The sequence below is a fragment of the Pristis pectinata genome, chromosome 32, assembly GCF_009764475.1.
Source record: "Pristis pectinata isolate sPriPec2 chromosome 32, sPriPec2.1.pri, whole genome shotgun sequence".
Taxonomy (NCBI): Eukaryota; Metazoa; Chordata; class Chondrichthyes; order Rhinopristiformes; family Pristidae; genus Pristis; species Pristis pectinata.
In genome coordinates, this window is record NC_067436.1 from 6,830,753 (window position 1) to 6,837,109 (window position 6,357).

Below are 6,357 nucleotides of genomic sequence, written 5' to 3' on the forward strand. Positions count from 1 at the left end.
TTAAGGAGTTTTCCAAGTTCAATGCAGTATATAAACACATGTTAATGTTTCTACATTAACTCAGTAACGCATTGTACACATTAACTCTGCACATGTGTACAGAATGAGCATTAGGCGTGGCAGAGATCAAGTGTGGAACAGTAGACAACACAGAGCGTTGTGTGGATGTACTGTTACGTACACTGGATTCCAGTGACGTGTAATGGTTGTGTGGGATCACACCTCTTGTGCTTGTCTCCATTTAGAAGTCGTAAGAAGTTGGAAAAGTCAATAATCCAAGCCAAGGAAAACATCTCCCATCTGAGACAAAAGCTGGGGGAGGCCCAGAATGGTAAGGAGAAAAGAAGCAGGATTTGAATTTCTATAGCACTTTTCACAAGTCTGTCATGAAGTTGCAAAAAGCCAATGGCAGCTCGCTCCACACACCCACCAACCTCTGTGTGAGAAAGTTTCCCCTCAGGTCCCCTTTTAAACCTTTTCCCTCTCACCTTAAACCTACACCCTCTAGTTTTAGACTCCCCTAGAGAAACAAAGGACTGCAGATACTAGAATCTAGATGAAAAACACAATGATGCTGGAGCAACTCAGCAGGCCAGGCAGCATCTATGGAGAAAAGCAGGCAGTCAATGTTTCAGGTCAGGACCCTTCTTCAGGACTGTGACCATTCACCTTACCTACGCCCCTCATGATTTTATAAACTTCTATAAGGTCATCCCTCAGCCTCCTACACTCCAGGGAAGAAAGTTACAGCCTATCCAGCCTCTCCTTATAATTCAAGACCTCCAGTCCCGGTAACATCCTTGTGAATCTCTTCTTCAAAGATTCACAAGGATTTGTTGCCTGATTTCTGGACATCCCAACACAGAAACCAGTGGAAACTCCCCTTCTCACCTTCAAGTAGTGCCTTGGGATCTTTGACATACACCTGGATAAACAGTTTCAGAACACCTCATCCTCATTTGATAATGCAGCACTCTCTCTGTACTACACAGGAGTGTCAGCCTGCGATTTGTGGGGGATTTGAACCCAGAGTCTTTGGCACAGAGGTCATTGAGCCACGATTTTACAAATAGAAGTACTTAAATAGAAGATAAGATTTGGGAAATTATGTTGCATTGATTAGACAGCACTTGGACTGTAGAGTGTAGTTCTGGTCACCACACTGCAGGAAGGATGTGACTGCACTGGAGAGAGTGCCAAGGAGATTCACCAGGATGTTGCCTGGATTGGAGGACCTTCATTATGGGGAGAGATTGGACCAGCTAGGCTTGTTTTTCCTGGAGCGAAGGAGGCTGGGGGGGTGACCCGATAGAGGTACGTAAGATTATGAGAGGCATAAATAGGGAAGGTAGGCAAATTCCTTTTCTCATGGTTGGGGTATCAAATACCAAAGGACATAGGTTTAAGGTGAGAGGGAGGGGTGTCGAAGGGGATTTGAGGGGAAAGTTTTTTACACAAAGAGTGGGTGATATCTGGAGCTCACTGCCAGGGGAGGTGGTGGAATCACCGAGTGTTTAAGAGGCACCGAGACAGATACCTAAATAGGCAAGGCGGAGAATGATACCATCCTGATGCAGGCAAATGAGATTAGTGCAGATGGGTAAAAAGGTCAGCACGGATGTGGTGGGCCGAAGGGCCTGTTTCTGTGCTGTACAACCCTGAGTCTAAAGGTCCACCTTAGAAATAGATGGAGAAAGAGTATTTTACCTATAAAAACAAACCATGACGGGTATGGCCATGTCGTTAACACAGAGCTGGAAGCCAAGGACAAGAAGTTAACTGAACTGCTGAGAGAGAGACAGGTCAGGCTGAAGGAGAAGCAGCAGCTTCAGTCCCAACTGGACATCATGCAGGTACCAGGAGTCCATCCGGAGATTCCCTGAACTTGGATGGTTGTGTTATTTATTATAGGGATTGCTGCAAGAAGGTATGGTTGTTGTATAAGCTGTTCCTGTGGATATTCGCAGCCACTCACTTTAATGTGTCAACACTTTGTTGGGATTCTCCACACTTGTTTGGATGGAGCCAGCAACATTTGGCACTCAGTCTCTCTTGGACAAAGCAGCCTCCTTGATTGGGATCTGTCCACTAAACAGCTTGTCCTCCCGCATTCCCTCCTCCAGCTCTGCAGTCTGGATGCAGTGAGTCCAATCCATAAGTTGTCCTGCATCAACTGGTGGCTCCTTCCAAACCTGTGATGTCCGCCATGTAGATAAGATAAGATATCTTTATTAGTCACATGTACATCGAAACACACAGTGAAGTGCATCTTTTGCGTAGAGTGTTCCGGGGGCAGCCCGCAAGTGTCGCCATGCTTCCGGCGCCAACATAGCATGCCCACAACTTTCTAACCCGTACGTCTATGGAACGTGGGATTAAACCGGAGCATCTGGAGGAAACCCACGCAGACGCGGTGAGAACGTACAAACTCCTTACAGGCAGTGGCCGGATTTGAACCCGGGTCGCTGGCGCTGTAAAGCATTACGCTAACCGCTACACTACCGTGCCTGCCCCAATGATGTACGCACACCTCCGAACGGACGTGCGGCTCTAGCGCAGTGACAGCCGTGCAGAGGAAAGGCTCTGCCACCGCCAGGCAAAGGCTGAGGGGGGTATGGGTCAAAGACCTCCAGAGCGGCCGCACAGCTCGCACCAGAGCTGTGGGCTCAGAGGGCTCAGGGGGTCTGCACTTAGGGGGACAGAGAAGGGACGAGCCCCTCTGCGACACCCCAATCGCACCCCAGCCGCACGCTCTCAGGCCTCGCGGCAAGAGAGCGCGACTGATGATTCAAACGACCCTCAGACAGGCAGGGGAAACAGTCACATGGGACACATGGTGTCAAATACCTGGCCGTGTCACACACTGTCCTACCTTGGACGGTCTTCAGTAGGAGTCCAAACTGGAACTCCCTATCAAACGCATTGTAGGAGCACCTTCAGTAGAACGATTGCAGCAGTTCAAGTAGGCAGCTCACCACCACCTTCCCAAGGGCAAAAAACTAATTGCTGGAGGAACTCAACAGGTCAGGCAGCATCTGTGGAAGGAAATGGACAGTCGTGACCCTTCATCTGGACTGAAAGAGCGGAGGGGAGATAGCCGGTATAAAGAGGGGAGGGGGAGGGGTGGAGCAAGAGCTGGCAGGTGGATCCAGGTGAGGGGGTCGCAGGCAGATGGGGGAGGGGGAAGGTGGAGGCAGCGACAGAGGCCGGGAGGTGAGAGGTGGAGGTGACAGAAGATGGCGGGATTTGGAAGGTGGTGCATGAACCAAGTGAGGGAGGTGGGGAGGGCAGAGGGGAACAGGGGGGGGGGAGGGGACCCGGTGGGAGGGGGGTGTGGGTGATGGGCAGATGGGGTGGGTGGAGGAGGGGAAAGAAGCCCGGCGATGAGGGGTTGGGGGTTTGGGGGGGGGGGGTGCAGGAGGGACTGGGCAGATCAGGAGGAGAGAGAAAAGGGACAGAGGGGCAGCAGGTTACCTGAAATCGGAGAATTCAATGTTCATGCTGTCGGGTTGTAGACCACCCAGGGGGAATATGAGGCGCTGTTTGCATTCAGCCTCACCCTGGCAGTGGAGGGGGCCGAGGACAGACATGTCGGTGTGGGACTGGCGAGGGGAATTAAAATGGCCGGCCACCAGGAGCTACGGAGAGCCACAGTGGACGGAGCGAAGGTGCTCGGCGAAGCGTCGCCCAGTCTGCACACGGTATCGCCGACGTAGAGGAGGCCGCGTCGAGAGCACGGGATGCAATGGACGAGGCTGGAGGAGGCGCAGGAGAATCCCTGCCTCATCTGGATGGGGCTGCTTGGGTCGGCAGTTAGGTCTCCACCTTCCCATGGGCATTCACTTCTAGAGAGGTGTGAAAGGTGAGGTGGGAGAGGGGGAGGTGGACGAAAGCGTGCGTCGCTGGCCTCCCTGAGGTGCCACAGCTGCTGCACGATGGCCGTGACTCCATGGCACGTGGGCAGCGGCTGGAAGAGCCCTTGCCTCCAACCCTCAGAACATAGAGTGTAGGTGGAATCAAACCCGTGAGTAGCTTCGGTATTTGTCACTTTACAACAGCAAGGAGGAGGGGGAACACTTCACACAGTGATCGGTAAATGGTTTATTATTGTCACATGTACCGAGATACAGTGAAAAGCTTTTGTCTGCACACCATTCATAAGTACATCAAGGTAGTACAAAAGCCAAATAACAGAATGCAGAATATAGTGTTACAGTTACAGAGAAAGTGCAGTGCAGGTAGTCAAATGCGATGTATTCTCCGTGATGAGGTAAATTGAGAGTTTAAGACTTCATCTTTAGTGTGTAAGAGGTCCATTCAAGAGTCTTATAACAGTGGGATAGAAGCTGTCCTTGAGCCTGCTGGTACGTGCTTTCAGGCTTTTGTATCTATTGCTCCGTGGGAAGGGGAAAAGGGAGAATGCCCAGGGTGGGTGGGGTCTTTGATTATGTTGGCTGCTTTACTGAGGCAGCGAGAAGTGTAGACAAGAGTCCATGGGGGGGAGGCTGGTTTGTGTGATGGACTGGGCTGTGTTCATAACTCCCTGCAATTTGTTGTGGTCTCGGGCAGAGCAGTTGCCGTACCAAGTTGTGATGCATCCGGATCGGATGCTTTCTATGGTGCATCTGTAAAAATTGGTGAGGGTCATCGGGGACATGTCGAATTTCCTTAGCCTTCTGAGGAAGTAGAGGTGCTGGTGAGCTTTCCTGGCCATAGCGTCTACGTAAGTTAAGATAAGATACGGTATCTATCAGTCACATGTACATCGAAACACACAGTGAAATGCATCTTTTGTGTAGTGTTCTGGGGGCGGCCTGCAAGGTCGAGCAGCATCTGTGGGGGGAGAGGAATTGTCGACGTTTCAGGTCCTGAGCAACACACACAAACTGCTGGAGGGACTCAGCGGGTCAGGCAGCATCTGTGGGGGGAAATAAACAGTCGACATTTCGGGCCGAGACCCTTCATCAGGACTGGAAAGGAAGAGGGCAGAAGCCAGAATAAAAAGGTCAGGGGATGGGGGAGGAGTATGAACTGGCCCATGGCAGGTGAGTCCAGGTGAGAGGGGGAGGTAGGTGGGTGGGGGAGGCGGCATGAAATGGAGTGATGTAAGAAGCTGAGAGGTGATGGGTAGAAGAGGCAAAGGGCTAAAGAAGAAGGAATCCGGTAGGAGAGGGCAGTGGACCAGGGAATAAAGGGAAGGAGGTGGGGAATAGATGGTCAGGTCATGAGGGCGGGGAGGGGAATGGGTGACGGGGCCACAGGAGTGAGGGGGGGGGTGCGAAGGAATAAAGTCTCCATTTCCAGTCCTGATGCAGGATCTTGACCCGAGAGGTCAACAGTTCCTCTCCCCCCACAGATGCTGCTTGACCCGCTGAGTTCCTCCAGCGGATCTTTCGTTGCTCCAGATTCCAGCGTCTGCAGTCACGTGTGTCTTCATCTGACTGCACAGGTCTGGATTATAAAATTAAGCCTCAGGAGCTGGCTTTGGCTCCTTGGCTCATGCACTCAGTGGGAAACCTGTGCCCACTGAACAAGTGATATTGTTAACACTTTGACTGCATAAGGCAACGTATAATGTCCAGGCCCAATTGCCATGGCTCCTGTTGAGTTTCAGGACCCTGAATATAGGGAACCATCGCGAATTTTGTTGCTCTCTCCTAGCACACAAGCGCTGTGTGTCTAACCGGGAATAAGGTCTGACTCATTGCTTCTCCGCATCCAGAAATCCATCAGAAATTTGAGCCAAGACTATGAAGAGCAGAAGAGGCTTCTGGTACAAGAAGTGTCTCAGCAGGCGGCTTGCATCAGAGAGCTACAGATCGTGCTCAGAGAAGGGCAGGCGGACAAGGAGCAGGTGTCAGAGGTACCGTGGCACGTCGCTAGGCAGTAGAGTTGTTAAATCAATGGAAAGTTAACTCGTGCGAGATGTAAAATGTAGAATCGATACAAACCTGTCTGTTTCCCACCAAGTTTGTCCAGCTGACTTTGTGGAGAGAGTAGACGAGGTGCAGGGGTCAGGGTTTTGGGCTTAATGTTCTCACTGAAGTGTCTTCCTTTTCCTTCTTGCCCAGAATGAGAGTACCCAGATTCCTACCAAAATTCCTGACGGAGTGGTGTTGGCCAGTGATGTGGAGGAAGAGGAGGGAAGAGCTGCTGAAAGTGAGGAGGATGAAGCTCTTGGCCTGGTGGAGGATCTGGTGGAGAATGGTCAAATTCGGATCCGGGGCATTCAACGGGATGGCGAGGTATGGATCAGTTCATGGTCCTGGTCTGGGTGAGATCCACTTTCCCCAAATTAATTCCATCCCATTAACTCCATTGAGTTCCATTCCAATTGGAACCCAGACAGCATGGGGA

At 51.3% G+C, this 6,357-nt stretch overlaps 1 long non-coding RNA gene across 1 annotated transcript; it reads left to right on the forward strand.

Moving 5' to 3' along the window:
- Positions 1–300: 300 nt before the first annotated feature.
- On the forward strand, positions 301–6,154 carry LOC127585358 (uncharacterized). Its single transcript, XR_007958503.1, has 4 exons — positions 301–331; positions 1,753–1,853; positions 5,723–5,863; positions 6,072–6,154. It is a non-coding gene; the product is annotated as an uncharacterized LOC127585358 (long non-coding RNA).
- The last annotated feature ends 203 nt before the right edge of the window (positions 6,155–6,357 follow it).